The sequence below is a fragment of the Homarus americanus genome, unplaced genomic scaffold (genome assembly GCF_018991925.1).
Source record: "Homarus americanus isolate GMGI-L3 unplaced genomic scaffold, GMGI_Hamer_2.0 scaffold45698, whole genome shotgun sequence".
Classification (NCBI taxonomy): Eukaryota; Metazoa; Arthropoda; class Malacostraca; order Decapoda; family Nephropidae; genus Homarus; species Homarus americanus.
The window spans coordinates 2,638,870-2,659,321 of record NW_024735554.1 but is presented as its reverse complement, the minus strand read 5'-3'; the positions used below and the strand labels follow the sequence as shown (position 1 = coordinate 2,659,321).

At 41.6% G+C, this 20,452-nt stretch overlaps 1 non-coding gene across 1 annotated transcript; it reads right to left on the bottom strand.

The window, feature by feature from the left end:
• Window positions 1-13,469: 13,469 nt before the first annotated feature.
• Window positions 13,470-13,632, bottom strand: LOC121871559. Its single transcript, XR_006089892.1, has one exon. It is a non-coding gene; the product is annotated as a U1 spliceosomal RNA (small nuclear RNA).
• Between the last annotated feature and the right edge of the window lie 6,820 nt (window positions 13,633-20,452).

The following is a 20,452-nucleotide window of genomic DNA, read 5'->3' as shown; positions in this document are numbered from 1 at the left end:
ACATAGCGTGCTTAAAACCCCAACCTGACTGGGCAGCCAAACCCAGTAAGTTCATCCTTATGCGGTCAAAAACACATTCAAAATCACAGATCCCCACCCCCCCCACCAAAAAAAAAAAAAACTATGCAACCTCTTATGATGGCTGCATGGAATGTCAGGACCCTTCTGGATACTGGTACAAATGAGCATTCTGAAAGAAATTGCGCCCTTGTGGCAAAAGAGCTGTCTAGGTATAACATCGACTTAGCAGCCTTTAGTGAGTCCCGGCTCCCAGACAAGAGTCAATTCACAGAACGGGGGTCTGGCTATACATTCTTCTGGAAGGGTAAGCCTACTGCGGAGAGAAACCGCATATATGGAGTTGGCTTTGCCATCTGTCAACACATCCTACACAGGCTAACTAAAATTCCTGTGGGGATCAACGAGCGCTTCATAATATTCCAAGTCCCACTGAATCACTCACATCATGCCTTTTTCATAGGTGCATACGCCCCAACACTGGATGCAGATGATGACATCAAGGAGGCCTTTTACGCTGACCTCGACAGAGTGCTAACCTCTATCCACAGAGAAAATAAGGTTGTGCTCCTTGGTGACTTCAATGCTAGAGTTGGCAGAGATGCTGACATTTGGCAGGGAACCATAGGGAGAAATGGACTAGGCAAGTGTAATCCCAATGGACTACTTCTCCTCAGCAAGTGTGCTGCACACAACCTCACTATCACCAATACCTTGTGTAGGCAGGCCGACAAGTTCAAGGGTTCATGGCAACACCCACGATCCAAACACTGGCCTCTCATTGACTATATCATTGTCAGAAAAAGAGATCGCCGAGATGTCCTCATCACCAAAACCATGCATGACTCAGAGCACTGACACTGATAATAGGCTAGTCAGAGCCAAGCTCTCAAAGGTCTTCGCCCCAAATGGCAAAGGCAGCAAGCATCGAGAAGAGGTTTTAGCACTAAGCGTCTGGAGAATCCAGTGGTAGCATATGCTTTCTGGGAGCAGCTCAAACATGGGCTGATAAACAACCAAACAACAAACAGCCCAAATCCCATTGCTGGATAGGGTATTCTCGGTAGCCATGACAAAAACCTGCAGAGAGAGACCCTCGACCAGATCGAAAGAATATAGCAGGAATGGTTTGAAGAAAATGACCCGGAAATCAATGTACTCGTGAATGATAAACATACTGGTTTAACTGACTGGCTGAACAACCCTCAGTCTCAGACCAAAGGTGATACCTTTGCGCAAGAAGAAAGCGGCGGCTCAGCACGAACTTCACAAACTAAAGAATGACTGGTTGAAAAATAATGCAAGTGAAATCCAAAAAATTGCAGATCAACACAAGATGCGCGAATTTATCAATTTCCCTAAAACATTTTATGGGCCAATCACTCATGGTGCAGCCTCCCTCCACTTATCCGACCATAATTCCCGAATTAAAAACGAAGAAGGCAGCCTTCAGCTGCTCAACGAAAACACTGATGTACATGTCCTGATTACCCAGCAGGTGCCTCAGCATCCAAAGCTGACCCATATGAGCTATCCTTCATCCATTGATGAGGTAGCTACTGCCATCAAATAGATGGAAAATAATAAAGCCTTAGGGTCTGATGGAATCTTAGCCTAGGTTTATAAAGCAGGAGGACTTCTTCTTGCCAGCTATCTCCACTCTCCCTTGGAGAATATATGAGAAAAAGAGGAAATCCCCCAAGCTCTTAAAGACGCCTCCATCGTCAATATTTATAAGAACAAGGGAGACCTGTCAGACTGTGGCAACTACCGCGGTATCTTGCAGCTGTCCGTAGCTGGCAAGATATTATCTCGGCTCCTCTTAAGCAGACTTCTTCCTGAGGCGGTAAACTTCCTCCCAAAATCTCAATGTGGCCTAAGACCATCACGTGACACGACTGACATGATCCCTGCTGCCTGTCAGATACAGGAAAAGAACAGAGAACAGCGTCGTCACCTGTATATGGCTTTCATCGACCAAACCAAGGCGTCCGACTCAGTCAACAGGGAAGCCTCTGGCGGACCCTCAGCCGCTTTGGCTGTCCACCAAAATTCATCGCCATTGTGAGGCAACTCAATGATGGCATGAACGGCTGTGGCCTGCAGAATAGCACCTAGTCTGAGTTCTTCCCCATCCAAACGGGGGTAAAACAAGGATATATACTGACACGAACTCTCTCTTCTATTTTCTTGGCTGCCTTCCTTACTCGTGGCAGTGACAAATTAGCTGGTGGGGTGGACATCCAGTAATGGATGAAGGGTCTTTTCAACAGAAGACAACTCCAGGCAAGAACAAAGGTGTCGGCAGATTCCATTACTGAACTTCAGTATGTAGACGACTCACCCTTGTTGTTCACACTGAACGCAACCTACAGGAGATCCTGAAAACCTACGCAAACGCATATGCACACTTCAGCCTTGAGGTGAATTTACTTTCGTGCACAAAAGTCGTGTCCACTACACAGCCACAGTGAGGTTTCGAATAGCCTTGAGTCTGAAGTTTCGAAACAGCTGGGCGAAATGCTATGGTCAGCCAACAGATGTCGCCCACTGTAGTGTGTGTGTGGTGGAATAGAGGAGGTGGGGGCTGGATGAGAGGCAGGTTTATTTATTATTTATACCGCCATAATTTCAAGCTGCCTTTTTAACTACGTTTTGTCTTACAGCTGTTTCTTTATGGTTACGAATTCATGGAACAGGTGCAGTGCCCTGGGTTCTTATTGCCGCTCAGGTCACAATGATACTTTAAAGGATGTAATATATTAAGGATAAAAGTGAAATATGCAAGGATCAGGGTGAAGGGCCTTGGTCAGCTAGTTTTACTCAGCGACCACGTCACAATTTTGTTGTTATTCCGACAAAGAGATTATGGTAATATTTATTTATATTCCACCCATCCTTTGCTTAATAAATATTTGTGATAATATGCAATATTATATAATTATATACTTATGTTAAAAAGAGTGGAGTGAAAAAGTTATCAGTATTGTAAAATAGTATTCAGACTTAATCTAGGTGACTGTCCCAATTCTCCCAAGTTCCAGTGTTTAAACACCCCACCACAATATGCAAGCTTCATATATTTTGGAGTGTGCTCAGTTACCATTAATATTGTGTGCTGAACATCATGAGCATTTCAATGATGGTAGCAATTCTAACTATATAATTATATTGTGTTATAAGACAACACATTCCACGACGTGTCATACAGATCATTGTATACCACACAATACATAATTTGTGGCTGTTAAGTTATGAATTTTCATGCGATATAGTTTAAGACATCATTAAGGACATGGATTTAAGATAACACTGTAGGTGAGTTAATATATAATAATTGTATTTACAAACAATACTAAAATCCAAACAATACACCAATACACACATCTTAGTATTTGGTCCAGCCACCCAATGCATTCAGGACTTCATCAAGGCGATTAAGGATGGAGTCGACCAGCTTCAGGCACACCCCTGGTCGTCGATGTATACCCTCCCACACGTCGTAAGCTTTGGCCTCTATTGCTGCGCAGGTTCGCTGCTCCCCAATATCCAAATACTGATAGCGATAGCGAAATATAGGAAAGGGGGAAGAAGGTTTAGTAGTGAAAGAATGTGGGTTAAATGGAACAGACTTTTAGGAGGAGAGAAAGTGTGTGGCCTTTGTTACGACCGTGTCGTATTTTTTCTATTATTTTTTATAACATACTTCCATGTAGTTCTATATTATTCCTGTAATGATGTGTTATATTTACTATTATATAATCTAGTCACCTTACCCTGTGCTGTTAAGGTTTTAACTGTTATTATTTGTTCAAGCCCATCTTATTTCTTCATTTAGTATTGTAACAAGCATTCTTTGTTTCTCAAACGACCATCTGCATCGTTAGACGACCCATGTTTCACTGGCGTGTCACATTGGCGGGAGCCGACCCTATATATAGTACTCCTCCAGCAGACTGATGTCGCGATCCCACTACCCTCTATACCTACCCCAAGTTATTAACAAACAAAGGAACAAATAGGGAACACGGCAATAATTATCCCCACAAAAACCTACTCAACTAAATGTACTTGAATAAGTAAGAACAGTTGAAATAAGTAAGTCACAAAAAGGAAGATAATTAATTAATTCAATTTATGTTCTAAAGGGAGTAATGACTAGCAAACAAGAATTTAAGGGAACAAGTGATTATATATTAAAATAAGAGTGATGCCGGAAGGGTGAAAATATACCGTAAGGAGTTAGACCAAACGAATATTACTTAACATAACTATATTACATAGACATACAAAATATATATATATACAACAATCCCTACAAAATAGTTATTTCCTACCAAACAGGAGATTCCTTACCACCAGGATCCCTTCCTAGGCCTAACTAAACGTGTCACTAATACCTTATACCACTAGGGCATTGCAGAAGACTGGACAAAGCACTAGACAAGGGTCAAGGCTAGAGAAAGAATGGACACGTCTACCCTATGCCACGGTTTTTCGCTACTGGGGAAGCGTGCCCACGCGGTGGAGGAGCGCGTCTCATATCACGTGATCCAGGACATTTGCTAGATATTTTATATAATTAATTAATACTACTCTTGATTTGACTTAACAGAGTAACACAATGATGCGTATTAATAACATACATAAATATACAATTAACCTAAGTAACTAAGAACAATAATAATATAATAAGTACAATTAACAAGTTAATAGCTTGTGTGAAATGTAGGCGTGAACATATGCCTCACGCTATGCGAGTTCCCGAGCGCTACAGGCACGTGACACTGAGTTCAATCCAGTCCTCTTGTCATTCAATTCACGTTCTTTATTTAAATCTTTCTGTAGGGCATTTGCATCCTTCCCTGAATTAATCTGCCGCCCTATTTTGGTGTCATCCGCAAACTTACTTATGTCACTGCTGATCCCAGTATCTAGATCGTTTATGTAGAATATGAACAAGAGTGGGCACAGTACTGACCCATGGGGAACCCCACTAGTTACACAGCCCCACTCAGATTTAACACCATCTACGCTGACCCTCTGTGTTCTATCGGTAAGCCATGATTTTATCCAATTTAAAACTTTCCCCTCGATACCATGAGCCTTAACTTTTCTCAGAAGCCTCTGATGCGGTACTCTCTCAAACGATTTGCTAAAGTCTAAGTAAATAACATCGTAATTTTCGTCATTATCTACTACCTCGAAGACTTTCCTAAAAAAAAGCCAGCTGATTTTTAAACAAGATTTTCCCTTTGTAAACCCTTGTTGAGAATCGTAGATTAATTTGTTTTTCTCTAAATGCGATCGGATGTTATTTGCTATAATTGATTCAAGAAATTTCCCCACTACTGACGTCACCCCTTTTGAATATGGGTACTACATTTGCCTGTTTCCACAAGTCTGTTCCTTCCACTCTTTCAAAACTCGAGGGAAAATTCCATCCGGCCCTGGGGATTTTGTCTTCTATAATTTATTTATCTTCTTAAGAACATTCTCTTTCCTGAGAGTAATATTCTTTAATGTCTCTTCTTCATTTCCCTAAATATCAGTGAGTATCTTGCAAAGGTCACAAATATTTTTTTCCCAACACAGTAAATACGGTGATGATGGAAAGTAAACTATTTATTTGACCATTATACTTCACTTGACTATGTAATAATTTATAGCACAAAAGTATATTATTCTACTTGTCGAAAATATAACCTTTACACTGGTGATTGGAGGTTGGCAAGTGAGTTACCTACCACCACCACAGACACTTCCCCACCGCAACCAACACAGACACTTCCCCCCCCCGCCACCACCACTATAAACACTTCCTCACTACCACCACCACAGACACTTCCCCACCACAATAAACACTTCCCCACCGCCATCACCACAGACACTTCCCCACCACCGCCACCACTTCCGCACCACTACCACCACTTCCGCACCACCACCACTTCCACTTCCCCACCACCACAGACACTTCCACTTCCCCACCACCACCACAGACACTTCCCCGCCACCACCACTATAAACACTTCCTCACCACCACCACTATAAACACTTCCCCACCGCCACCACCACAGACACTTCCCCACCACCACCATTCCTCAACAGTGACCAACTGATGTACTCTAGATGGATCTGAGTGTTCCTGGCTACAATATTTGACTTTCAGGTGAACAAGGTAACACCGCCTCTTACACTGGGATTTAAAACGCTCATAGAAATCGTGTTTGGTTTAAACAAGATAAAATTATGAAATCACGAAGATATGGCAGCAGCCCATCTTATATCACCTGAAGATTAACTACCCTAACCCTCCCCCACCCCGCCACCACCAAAAGTGGTACTTGTGTATAACAAGTAAAATCTGATTGGGTGCCTAATCTTCACATGGTGGCTGATGTCGAGCTGAGTTTGGCTGCGCTGAGTGGTTAGTTGCTTATATTGTTACATACGTTTTAGCCTAAAAGTGCTGTTTCCATTTTGTTCCCGACAATCATGGACCACTTAGAACACTTATGAATACACCAATGAAGACTGAAGGTATAATGTACACAGTTGAGACATCTCTATTACGCCGACTGGGAACAATCACTTATAAGGTTTGATCATGGACACGATTAGGTGTTAATCTAATGTTCATAATCCTCTAAAGCCGTGTTAAAGGACTCCGTATAAATGCTAAACCGGATAATGGTCGGGTTAATCAGCGTGGGTGGTCGCCTTGTTCTGGTGCCTAACCTTAAACTCCTACAACCAAATCACGTTGAAATGGATTTCTACCCCAGTGAAGCTGTCATGATCATTCAATATAATTAAGTCCTAGTCATCAACATTTCTATATAATTAATGGGCTATCGAATTGACGTAGATTGGAGAGAGAAATAAGTTGTAAGGGAAATATACACAGCGACATACATTATATTTTTCAACACCAACACACACATGATGGCGTCTGTATTTTATAATCCTTGACAACTGGATGTATTAATTTAGGAGCATTTTGTAAACGTTAACTGTCCCTGGTCTAAAGTTCATCCACATCACCACACACTGAACCATCTCCAGTACGAACATACAATACGCTCTTGTGGTGTTGAAGCACATGATATAAAGCGTCACTTGCGAACCTTAGTAATAACACTTAATCGGATGGCTGGCGTGGCCATATTTGTTTTGCTTAATTTGACACCATAAGAAAGTACTGATACCTTCCAAAGTGACAACTGAGAGCTCGACTCCCAGACACTGAACCACCCGATCGAAACTTCTATCTAACCGACGCTCTTGTAATGATAAGGACCGGATATTACATGTAAATGCTCACTAACAGAAAAACGGGGTTGCTTCTGCAGGAAATAATGGGAAACGGTTTTTATTCAGCTGATCAACAAAAATCACAGATGGTTCAGAGAAATGTGGCCCCAAGCTCGACTCCTGTTTCAGCGCTTCGTTTGTAGTGCCCAGCCACTCAGAACTCTCGATACAGATTCAGCGCTTCCTTTGTGGTGACCAGCCACTCAGAACTCATGATACAAACGACAGATTGACATATTCCCATAGGTAGAGGTTCTGCATGATGAATACATTATGAATAAATTACACGTAATGTCATGTAGATAATCAGAATTTATTGCATATGCCAAACAATGATTTTTATTTGGTATATTACGATATATTTATTTTTATGAGAAAATCTACAAAATGGCGTAAACGAACCGAAATAACCACTAATTTGTACCAACTGACACTGCTGGTAGTCAAGGCGGGCGGGGGAGAGGGCTCAGGGGTGGTAATGTGTGGTGTGTGTGGTAATGTGTGGTGTGTGTGATGATAGATGATGATGATGATGACGATGATGGCGAATGTGTGATGACGTTGATAAATAATGAATGATGACGATAATGATGGCGTATATGTGATGACGCCGATGATGATGAATGATGATAAATAATGAATGATGATGATAATGGTGATGATGAATAATGATGATGATGACTGATGCTGCTGAATGATCCCCAGTTATTATAAGACAATTCATCATCACTACACACACACTTGGTTTGGGTGAGGTTAGGTTAGGTTTCATTTCACCCCACATTATGGCTTCGTCCCCGGGCAATAATAACCTACCTCAGAGTTCCCCATTTACTATTTATGAATGTTCAGTCATACTAATTCCCTCAGTGGCAAACCTCTGGATGAAAGGCTAAATATAAAATGATAATACACGCGTAGTTGCTAGTGGCGTGATTGCTAGTGGCGTAGTTACTAGGGGCGTATCCAAAGGCTGAGTATTTTTGTTTACCATATATAAGAACACCTGATATCGGGACACAAACCATCTGGGTGGTTAGTTTGTCCAATGTTGGTGCAGGCGAAAACAGGAAATCGTGCTACGTCAGACATATATTTAAACCAGAGACGATTCGAACCCTGGACTTGTGAGAGAGAAATACGCACGTTACGATATACAACCCAAGATCCAAGTGAACCCCTGCTGTTGGTTCGTCTTCTTCTCCCTGGCTGGATTTTCAATCTGAAGTGATTGCCCTCGGTGGACCGCTCCCGAAATTCCACGTGAACCCTGTTATTCTCTGCAAATACCACCTCTCCAGGATTTTTTTTTTTTTTATTTGGGCACTCCCCTACATCCTTGTGTCAGGTGAAGCGCAGAAGCGTTTACAGCGCCCAACAGGGAAGCATGCTAAGTTCATGCTTGCCTTTATGTCTCATGAGTTAAGGGCGTAGAAGCCTGAAGGGTCAAGGGCATAGAAGCCTGAAGGATCAAGGGCATAGAAGCCTGAAGAGTCAGTGGTTTATGTCATCAAGTTATTGGAAGCTCCAACAACTCCCTGAATACGAATTCGCAACTTTCGACTTACAACAGGTACCTACTTTACTGCTAGGTGAACAGGGACTAATGGGGGCTAGGAAATAAGTCCAAAAAACTTCCACCGGCCCGGGAATCGAACCCGTGACATCTCGCTTGCGAGGCAAGAACGGTACCGCTTCTACCACCGGTCCCCCCCTCTCCAGGATCGCCCACTGGTCCCCAGGTAGGGTCGTCCTCTACACTGATGGTTCTGTTGACCCCGCTACAGGTCGGGCCGGGGCTGGTGTCTACATCTCCCGTCCTGATGCCCCTGAGCCTATCAAACTGTCTCAGAGTTTCTGACGGGGCATCCTCCACTCAGGCGTAACTAATAGCCCTCCTTGCTGCCCTTCTCGCTGAGGAAGAAGAACATGGTTTCTGCCCTTTGCTTGTCTGCTGCGATTTCAGGTCTGCTCTCGACGGGATCGCATTTGGATCAGGGGAAAATAAGGACCTCATCCTCCGAATACGAGGGATAATATCCACACTTCAGGATGCAGGCCGTCCTGTGACATTCCTATGGATACCCAGTCATGTCGGTATCTTGGGGAATGAGGCAGCAGATGGCCTTGCCAAGACTGGTTGCAACAAGGCCACACCTGACTACGTTGTTCCTCGAACACTTTTACAGCTTAGGACCCAAATTCGCCGCAAACAGAGAGAAGCTCGGGAAGCAGCCATCCCTCTGGACTCCCCGCCCATCTGGTACGATGTCCTCCGTAAACTTCCTGACCTCTCGTATGTCTATGGGAAAGGGCTGCGGAAAAGGGACGTGATTGCTGCCCGTATCAGCATTGGGTATGACTTTGCTTGGGAGATCGGTATCCCCGCATCCCCTGAGCAACGCTCTTGTGCATTATGCAGAAGTCCCGACAGCCGCACCCTTATCCACTACCTCCGAAGATGTCCCCACACACAACGCTTCCGTGACGCCTACTGGACCACCACTCCACGACCCTATTACGGAGACACGATGATCTTCCCCATACTGGCCAGATATTATGTAGATAACATTGATTATGTGTTAAAGGAATATCCTTCCTTCCTTAGGCTTTAGTAAACCCCTTTATAATATTTATACTGTATATACTTGACACTTGCCAGATGCATCTGGTGTTATTGTACAGGGGTACCTAGGAATAAACAATTGAAATTGAATTGAATTGATCCAAGTGACGCGCTAGGTATTTACACTATCAAGGGCAAATAATTATATTGGAAATGTTGGTTAGTGATCCCATTACATAATTTACTTCAGCAATAGCAGCATATGGGCCCCGGTGACGATACCTACCACTCTTACCCTAACAAAAACTTCAACTGAACAAGGTGTTTAACATGACATAACCAGGCCGATAACCCTTATGTATGTATGTATGTATGTATGTATGTATGTATGTATGTATGTATGTATGTATGTATGTATGTATGCATGATTTTTACTCAATAAATTCATACAAAATCAAGGTCCTAGTACAGGTGGATAAGTACCCCGCACTGCAACGACAATGTACCGATAGTAATTCTAGGATTTTATTCATATAACCACATATTAACTAAGGTTAATAGCCATCTTAATAGCAGTATTATATGTCTATCCACATAATAACTTTAGTTAATAGCCACCTTAATAACAGTATTATAGGTCTATCCACATGCTAACTTTGGTTAATAGCCATCTTAATAGCAGTATTATCTATCTACCCACATGCTAACTTTGGTTAATAGCCATCTTAATAGCAGTATTATCTGTCTATACCACATGTTAACTTTGGTTAATAGCCATCTTAATAGCAGTATTATCTGTCTATACCACATATTAACTTAGGTTAATAGCCATCTTAATAGCAGTATTATATGTCTATCCACATAATAACTTTAGTTAATAGCCACCTTAATAACAGTATTATAGGTCTATCCACATGCTAACTTTGGTTAATAGCCATCTTAATAGCAGTATTATCTGTCTATACCACATGCTAACTTTGGTTAATAGCCATCTTAATAGCAGTATTATCTGTCTACCCACATGCTAACTTTGGTTAATAGCCATCTTAATAGCAGTATTATCTGTCTATACCACATGCTATCTTTGGTTAATAGCCATCTTAATAGCAGTATTATCTGTCTATACCACATGTTAACTTTGGTTAATAGCCATCTTAATAGCAGTATTATCTGTCTATACCACATGCTAACTTTGGTTAATAGCCATCTTAATAGCAGTATTATCTATCTACCCACATGTTAACTTTGGTTAATAGCCATCTTAATAGCAGTATTTTCTGTCTATACCACATGCTAACTTTGGTTAATAGCCATCTTAATAGCAGTATTATCTGTCTACCCACATGCTAACTTTGGTTAATAGCCATCTTAATAGCAGTATTATCTGTCTATACCACATGCTAACTTTGGTTAATAGCCATCTTAATAGCAGTATTATCTGTCTATACCACATGTTAACTTTGGTTAATAGCCATCTTAATAGCAGTATTATCTGTCTATACCACATGCTATCTTTGGTTAATAGCCATCTTAATAGCAGTATTATCTGTCTATACCACATGCTATCTTTGGTTAATAGCCATCTTAATAGCAGTATTTTCTGTCCGAGCCACGGCATCCACAACTCCTGTACACACGGCGGAGAGCTACACTACCGCCTCCTCCTCCCTGGACCACACAGTACAACACTTGTTATCACCTTACCTTCACTCAACTGCTAATAACCACAACGTAGAGTCCTGGAAGTCCTCACGACGCCACAAACACGAGTTAATCCACAAACAGCAAAAGTAAAACATGGAAATAGCGATCAAATACTGTATGACCACACACACACGCACACATGTTGCCGGCACCACTGCCGTAACTCTAATGATCCCTGGCGAGTGGCGAACACGAGGTGCTTCGATTCCTTAATTCATTGGTTCGCTTTACTGATTCATATGAAAATAATCGACTGGATGGCGGAAAAAACACCATACGATTGGTCCGTCATCTATAATCTCATTAATTTTCTTAAATCACTTCTATCCACCATTAGCTAAAATAAAACTGACAATTATTAACGAAAGATACAAGACAGCACTCATCACAAAAGACGTAGAAAAAGGCTTTGACACAGCGTGGCACGACGGATTAAAATACAAAATAGGTACCAACTTCAACCTCCCCCAACAGTCACAGAAGTTCCTATGCAATTTCCTAAAAGACAGACAAATGAGGATAAAGTTTAACCTCACACACTCGGAATACTTCTCACTGCACGCAGGAGTCCCACAAGGATCTGTCCTGTCCCCAATACTATACATTCTCTACCCAAATAACCTGCCTGACCCCATAAACATCGACTCCCTGACTATACAATACGCCGACGACGTAACCCAACTAGTCGGACACAAACAAGGACTAGACCACCTCACAGACACAGCACACAGGGAGCTCAAACTGGTCACAGAATGGGAGCTGCTATGGAGAGTTCAAACAAACCCCAACAAATCACAAATCACTTACTTTGGCACCAGACAACAACCCCGCCACATGTACCTTAACCCTTACCTCGACAACCGAACACCTATTCCTGCCAAACGTACAAAAAACAAATCCTAGGAGTCGCTTTCGACCACAACCTCGCCATGGCCTTTCGCATCAGGACGAAGGCAGCAATCGCAAACAAAACATTCGGAAACATTCGCAGATTCACAACCGCATCAACCAAAACACACCTATGCAAAGCACTCATACGACCACTACTGACATACGCATCCAACACACTACAGCTAACTGCACCAACAAACGCCAAGAAACTACAAGTAGCTCAAAATAAAGCACTTCGGTTCATACACAACACACACTGGTCATCCTTCACCTCAAACATACATCTACATAAACTTAGCTCCATCCCACCACTTAACATTTACTGGACACACTTAGGCGACAGGCCAATAGAAACCCTCCTCACCACTCACCCTCAATGGCAGGAATACTTTGACAATATCATACTCCCACGCAGACTCAGAAACAGGAACCCCTCCATACTAAACAGACCAAACACACCTCACCCCCCATACTAGCAATACAGCCAGAATATAGTAACCTGATGACCCCCAAGAAAGGGAGGAACGACGGGGATCTGCCAGGCAACTCGACAAAGGACGAGGCAACATATAAAAGCAGCACCCACCGAAGGAAGAGACAACTATAATCACAAACGAATAAATAAATAAATAAACAAACAAACACACCTGACCTAAACTACCATCCCCCCAAACACAAAACCTAACACACCCGACCGTACTAACAATCTTCCTCTCAACTAACCAAAACCTAACATACCCGACCAAATCAACTATCCCACCCCGCCTCCCCTCCAAAAAAAAAAAAACTTACTTTGTTGGGATGCATACCGTTGGCTGCCGCGGTCGTGGGCGGGCCGTTGTTCGTCCTCGGCCCTCGTTGCATCGCTGGCCCTTAATAATAAATCGAGTACTATTTATTAACCGAGACCTTGTTAAGCGGTACAAATACGCCGCTGCACCTTATATTTCATAGAGGATCCCTAATGATATGTATAAGGGAGATAGCGCGAACGCAGTCCCCCGCTAACAAAAATTGCACACCCGAGTTAACCACATTTGGGTTAATCGCAAGGGTCAGCATCACCGGAGTGCAATGGTGAGCCTCGCCCTGGGAAAACCGCCTTTGTGATCACGGTATCTCCTGTGCCAGGTAAGTATGCACGGACATGATCATCCTTAACCCTGACCTTACTTGACTGACCATCATTGTGCTGAACCTTCTCTTTTATGTTATTTACCTAATTTTATAATCAAGTAAAATGATTACTCTTTCTATAATTTGTAGTATGCTAAAATAAAATTGTTCAAATTAATAATGAGAGGCATGTGATGGAAATAAGCAAGTTTGGCTTTATAAACTCTATTCATTTCCATTCAATTACTGCAAAAATACAAACATAAGGGGTTAGACAATCTTAACTATTTATATTTATTTTCGCGTTTTTCGTGCGTCTAATTCAAGATGATTTCCCAATAGATCCCAAATAAAGTAATTAATAGTATCTCAACCATCAACTTTTGACTGATTTGCCAGGATAAGTTTGTTAAAGTATAGAGGTAAGCCAAGTTTTCTTCTATAGCAAATTGATCTTAAGTTTTTCCCTCTCACGATTAAGTCGTTTGGGTTATTTACTTATATACATTATCTATTAATTATGAGGAACTTGCTATCTAGTGAGGGCTATCCCTCCTAATATAAAACTGAACATTGTGGAACTACTTTCTTTGGCATAGTAACAAGATCAATATACCCCAGTATCATTTTATTGGGAAATTGACTAATAACCTAACTAGAAATTGATACAATTTCAAATTTTCTACAATTATATGCAAGAAATTTCCATACTTATGTAAGTATTTTACAAATACTTCAGGAACTACTTCTCTGGGTGGAGCTTCATTCTTTCATGAAGGTTGGCATACACGGTTCATAAAGTAATTGTCTCAAGCATTTAGGCACTTTTATTTTTAGTACAATTTCTATTTTTCAGAAATTAATTTTCCAGTTACTATGTGTGTTGGTGGTGTAGTGGATTTCTCCCCTACAAACGCTGTTTGTCGCTGAGTAGCCGATCCCGCGAATTCCCCAGTGTATGCCTCGTGGTCTTGGTCAACCAGCGCCGCCTTACATGACGGAGGTCAACTACTAAGCCACGCCTACCTCCGCTATTTAAGACCTGACCTCGTGGTGACCATTCTCTCTTCTTCTAGCTACAGCCGCAGCAAGCTACACCATCTCCTCCGCCGCTGCCTGGCGCCCCTCGCTCCCGCCGGCGAGCATGGCGACCCACAAGATTGTCCTCCTCTGAGCACCCTCACCAACCAGCTCTCTCTACTCAACGCTTGTAACCACGCTGCCTTCCCAGAACCAAGCTACATTGTACATCCAATACAACATGTATACAGATATACTGCCAGATTCGGGGGTCATTAATACTAAGGGTAAATACTTAACTCTAATCTTAATTTCTAAGGGTCGCTGCCACCAGACCCCCTCTGGACAGCATGTAGCTCGTTAGGTAGCGTGCAGAGTGGACTAGGCATTGGGTTAGGTTTTCCATTGACCAGATCGATAAGGGTAAAGAAGGGTGAAACCATAACATGTCTTAATTAATTTATTCCTTATAAAGCATGCTGGTAAAAAACATACACATGGATGGGTCTTCCTCGGAAGAACAACGAAAATGTTGGTTACCCAGATGGGCCCCAGACTCTTACATTAATGGCGTGTCATCCACCTACTTATTGCATAATAAACTGTGACCACCTTACCTCGATCATTCCTTCTTACACTATCCCTTTACACATCAGACTGCTCCACCTGTAGGCTATGGAATATAGCACCATCGGTTATCATACATAGTAGCACCATCTCAACACACATGTTACACTCCATACCTGCAAGTATGGGACTCCTTGCGACTTTTAAGAATAACCAACAGGCACCTCGTTCGCACACCGCCCTCGGTGGGTAGAGACGAGGGCTTCACCTAGAGTCATACCAGCACTATTTCTACGCCTGGTATTATAGGTCGCTCCAAGTGACGACCGCAGAGTTTCTCACGGTCTCTTTATTTGTGACTACTCATTTGGAGTGGTGTGTTGGTAATCCACAGGTTCACAGTGGATTGGCATAACTGGGAGTAGTCACCACCTGTTGTGACGCTCAGAGGGATAATGGCGGCCGGGCGGCAAGGCACTCCGACCGCATGGCACCTGCGGTGATGGTAGAACGGGAAATACTCAGAAATAATGCCTGACGGGCGGTTATCACACCCCCTAACACATTATTATAACACTTATATATCCGGCAAAGCCTTAAACTGTAATAACTTCTATATAAACCTTAATTATAGGGCGGGATATAGCCCGCTAGGACACTGACCTGCGGTGATGGTAGAACGGGAAATACTGAGGGCATTGCCCGCCGCTCCTCACCGCATAGGCCTACAGTTTCCAATCTTTAATTTTTACTTTTATTTCTTACGGTTCTCACCGGAACACTTTTCGGTATATTGTCACTCATGCCGTATAAACACATATTTTAATCCTAAATTACCCTCTAAGGTAAGGTCTTGGTTTGCTAGTTTCGTGGGTAAATTCACTGGGTTATAATATCCACGTGCACACCCGGAGCGGGTACATGACGCACCTTGAAACAAAGGCTGAAGGTTCATGGCGGGGGTGTATCAACTTCACTTAAAATTGTAATGAGGGATCCTCCTCTCACACATTGCACTATTTGAACACAGACATAAGATTCTCTGATCACTGTACCTGTCGTGGGTATGTCACGTGAGGATACGAGGTGTATTAAGTTCATACCGACGCATACAAGATATTTCCTTTCAAGTATAGTTTCTGGATCATTTCCAACACCTCACATAGTTCTGATACATTTATCCTTTTTCCAGGTCATTGTTCTCATGTATTTTCATATGATATCTGTTGGAGTTATGTTCGCTACACGCTCACAGACGTAAATAGTATAACCTTCAAACCCAGATCCACACTTAGTCTTACAGTACACTAGTCCGGCCCAACTGGACTTTAACATTCATCTTATGCATACCCTGAGTTCTCCTTAATGCTATGAATACATACACTTAATATGCTATAACTGTACCTGGGTACAATACAACACATGGTCTAGTAACATTGAGTAGGTGAGTTGTCCTTTATCAATGTTTCCCGTTTTCTGAGGTTCTACAAGCGCGGTGGATTTCAATGTTATGTAGCGGAATATGAATTAAATGGGATTTTTAGGAATGACAATGATGTGCGCAGTACACAGAGAGCACATTGTGAGTTTCCTTTCTCCATCTCATCCCAAACATCACGTACCCGGCAGTATCACTTCTCACTGCCACGCAGGACAGAGGTTCATACACAAAGAAATACATTATATTCATTAACAGCTCTATATGTATAGAGGTCAGATTCATGTGGGTAATGTCACTGTTCACTGCCATGCAGGACAGAGGTTCATACACAAAGAAATGCATCATATTCATTGACACTATATATAGGTCAAATTCATGTGGGTAATGTCACTGTTCACTGCCATGCAGGACAGAGGTTCGTACACAAAGAAAGACATACATCATATTCATTAGCAGTATATATAGGTCAGTGGTTCACATACATTGGAGTCATATTCTAATTGAAGACTAATCAGTGTGGGCTAACAAATTTGGGATAAACAGCAAGAATGTCCTCAAGCACCCCCGATTCAATGTAGTAATTACAAAGTTCAAGATACAATAAGTCAGGTGGCCTGAAGTCTTTGACAGTGTCACATTCAATAATATAGTGTTCAAGTGTATGCTTTAAAGATTTATCACAAAGTTTACATGCTGAGTGTTCCGGTATGGGTACAGCGTTACTAACTTGCCAGGTGTCTGTATCCTAGCCTAATTCTGGCCACGACTACATCACATTGTCTGGTTCTGTCCTTATGCTGGCCATACCGGTACCTCTCTTCACAAAATTTGTCATATTTACTAATGCTACAACTGCCAGGTCTCTCTGCAGTTCTCACTTCTTCTAGATCAGAGTTCATGACTCTGACTTGAGTGTTTTTAATTACAGCATTGGACAGGCCAAGGTCACGGTCAACATTTTCTTTCTTACATGCCTCATTGGCCAGTCTATCAGCACGGTCATGATACCTGATTCCAACATGGGACGGAATCCACACAAATTCGATGCGAAAGTTGTTCTCATTGGCAGTTATCACATTCCTTTTAATATCACATACAACTTTAGACATAGAGCCTGGCAGGCTGTTCATTGATTTCAAAGCACTTTGAGAGTCACAGAATATCACCCACCTCCATTTTCTTTAAGGTAGTCTGTGGCCAAGTAGATTCCAGTTAGTTCAGTTTGTGTTGTGCTGGCCCAGTTGTTCAGCCTTTGCTTGTTTGACACTATCATCTTTTTCTTTATCTCTTTTTCTTTATATATTACAATTGCACAGCCTGTTCTACCTGTGTTTGTCTGCACAGAACCATCAGTAAAAGCATAACATTCACTTGATTTAATACTCTCTATGTGTCTGTTAATAGTTTCTAGTGTGACACATCTCACCACATCGGTGTTTAACATTTGCTTACTACCAACAGGAGTGTAATTAATAGGAACTGATATATCCAGCCAAGGAGGAATGGCATTAATGGGTTCGTCTGGGGTGATTGGAACATTCAGTTTCAAGAGATCTGCAACACTTTTATGAAGCCACGCCCCAAAGAGAATCTTTTGTGGAAGGTTAGCCAGATAGTTGGGATTACTTATATAGAACATCAACTCAGTTTGAGCTGTAGTTTGGGAACCATTGTTCTTCAAAACACACACCTAAGTCAGAACACAGAGAAATGACTACCATTGGGACAATCAACCTCAACCCATCAGATAAAAGCAACCCACTAATTACTCCAATAATCACAAAGGAGAGTGCTAAGACAAAAACCAGCTTTAAAAACAAGTCACCGGGAATTAGCCAAATAAACAAAACCGCACTGCAAAACATACCACCAATGATAAAAAAACTTGCAGAAATTTTCGGTGCCTCATTAGCAGCCTGATATTTCCAGCAAAAGTAAGGCTCATACGCTCATACCCAAACAAGGTAAGAGCCCAAACCCATTTCTCTACTCGAAACACCCGGTAAAATCTTGGAAAAAATAATAAGCCACAGACTAAGAAAGTACTTACACTACGAAGATAAATATAACCCGAGACAACACGGTATTAAAAAAAAGAGGTACAAACTCTGCAATAGCCTTAATTTATGAATCCATAGCAAATGAAGCCAGCAACATAATATTAAGGGACTTCAGTAATGCCTTTGAGGAAGTATGGCATGAAGGACTAAAATACAAGATTATCCAAGTCAACATGCCACCAAACATCATGGCTCTTCTTTGCAACTTTTTAGACAACAGAGAAACCAAATTCATCATCGGCCACTATCTAGGACAAACTTTTAACCTTTATATTAGAGTGCCACAAGGCAGCAATATGTCACCCACTTTATAAACTATTTATACAGCAGACATACCAAAACCAAGGAACTCTGAATATGTTGAATATGCAGATGCTGTAACCCAAATTATCCAATACCCAGGGAAATCAAAACAAATGATGGCAATAAGAATAAGCAGAGAGATTTAAACCATGAAAAACTATGAAAGAAAATGGAAAATAAAAACAAACATGCACACTCAAAATTATACAGGTATTGTAAAAACAAAACCTTATCCGATAATCATAAACAACCAACACATACCATACACAGGCAATGGAAAAATCCTAAGCCTTAAAATTACAAGAACTGGTACCCTCCCACACATCAATGAAAGAATTGCAATAGCCAAAGCACGACTGACGAAACCGTGACGATTCCGCAACCTAAACACTGCAACACCTGTACAAAGCACTTGTTAGACTTCATCTATAATACCCCTGAATTCCACTCGACACAATATAAAAAACCAACAAACAAACAAAAACTACAGGCTGTGCAAAATATAGCCCTAAGAAGAGCGGCTAAACACAGATCTCCATATAGAGTGGTCCCTCGGTTAGCGAACACAATTCATTCCATAGGATCGTTCGTTACCCGAAAATTTCGTTAACCGAATCCATTGTTTCAATGGGATATTAGGTAATTGGTTCCAGCTCACAGAAAAGTACATACAAAGTAAAAAAAAAAATGCAGCACAGGTAAAGTACACTTACTTTGAGGAGTGTTCGTAGAAGGTTCCTGTTTGATGATGATGATGGGAATTAGAAGTGGGGATGGAGGAGAAGGGAGAAGAGAAGGAAGTGGTGATGGAGAAGAAATCACCTTTCAGGGGACCCATGCTTGATGCCGTCATTTCACCAATAAAATCTTAAGTTCACTAGGTGTAATTCAAGATTATTTTATTTAAATCAACTCTGCACTGTGCTATATATTATCAATATGTTAACTAAATTTCAGAATGACCAATAATTTTAATGAAAAATGCAAAAATGTTCAAGACACCAACAAAATAGATGTACAGTACACTTCACTGTCAACAGAGCCCAACTGACGCCTTGTAGCCGAGTCAAGCATCTGATGGACGCACAAAAAACTAGTTCCCTGTACTGCATATATTATCAATATGTTAAATAAATCTTAAATGACTAATAATTTTAATATAAAAAATGCAAAAATATTAAAGAGCACAACTTTCTTGATGTTTAATCCACTGGAAACAAATGTAAACATAGAACAGATAACTGAATTGGCAGACTAGCCCATCAGCTGATGCTCACAACAAAACGTGATGTTCGTAAGGATTTCGTTAATCAAATTTTTGTTCATTAACCGAATTGAAGATTCTTATGGAAGGTAATTAGTTACCTGAAATTTCGTTAACCGAGGGACCACTGTACAGTTACTACAGTACTGTATACAGTCAACCCTCACTTTACGCGGTCCCACATTCCG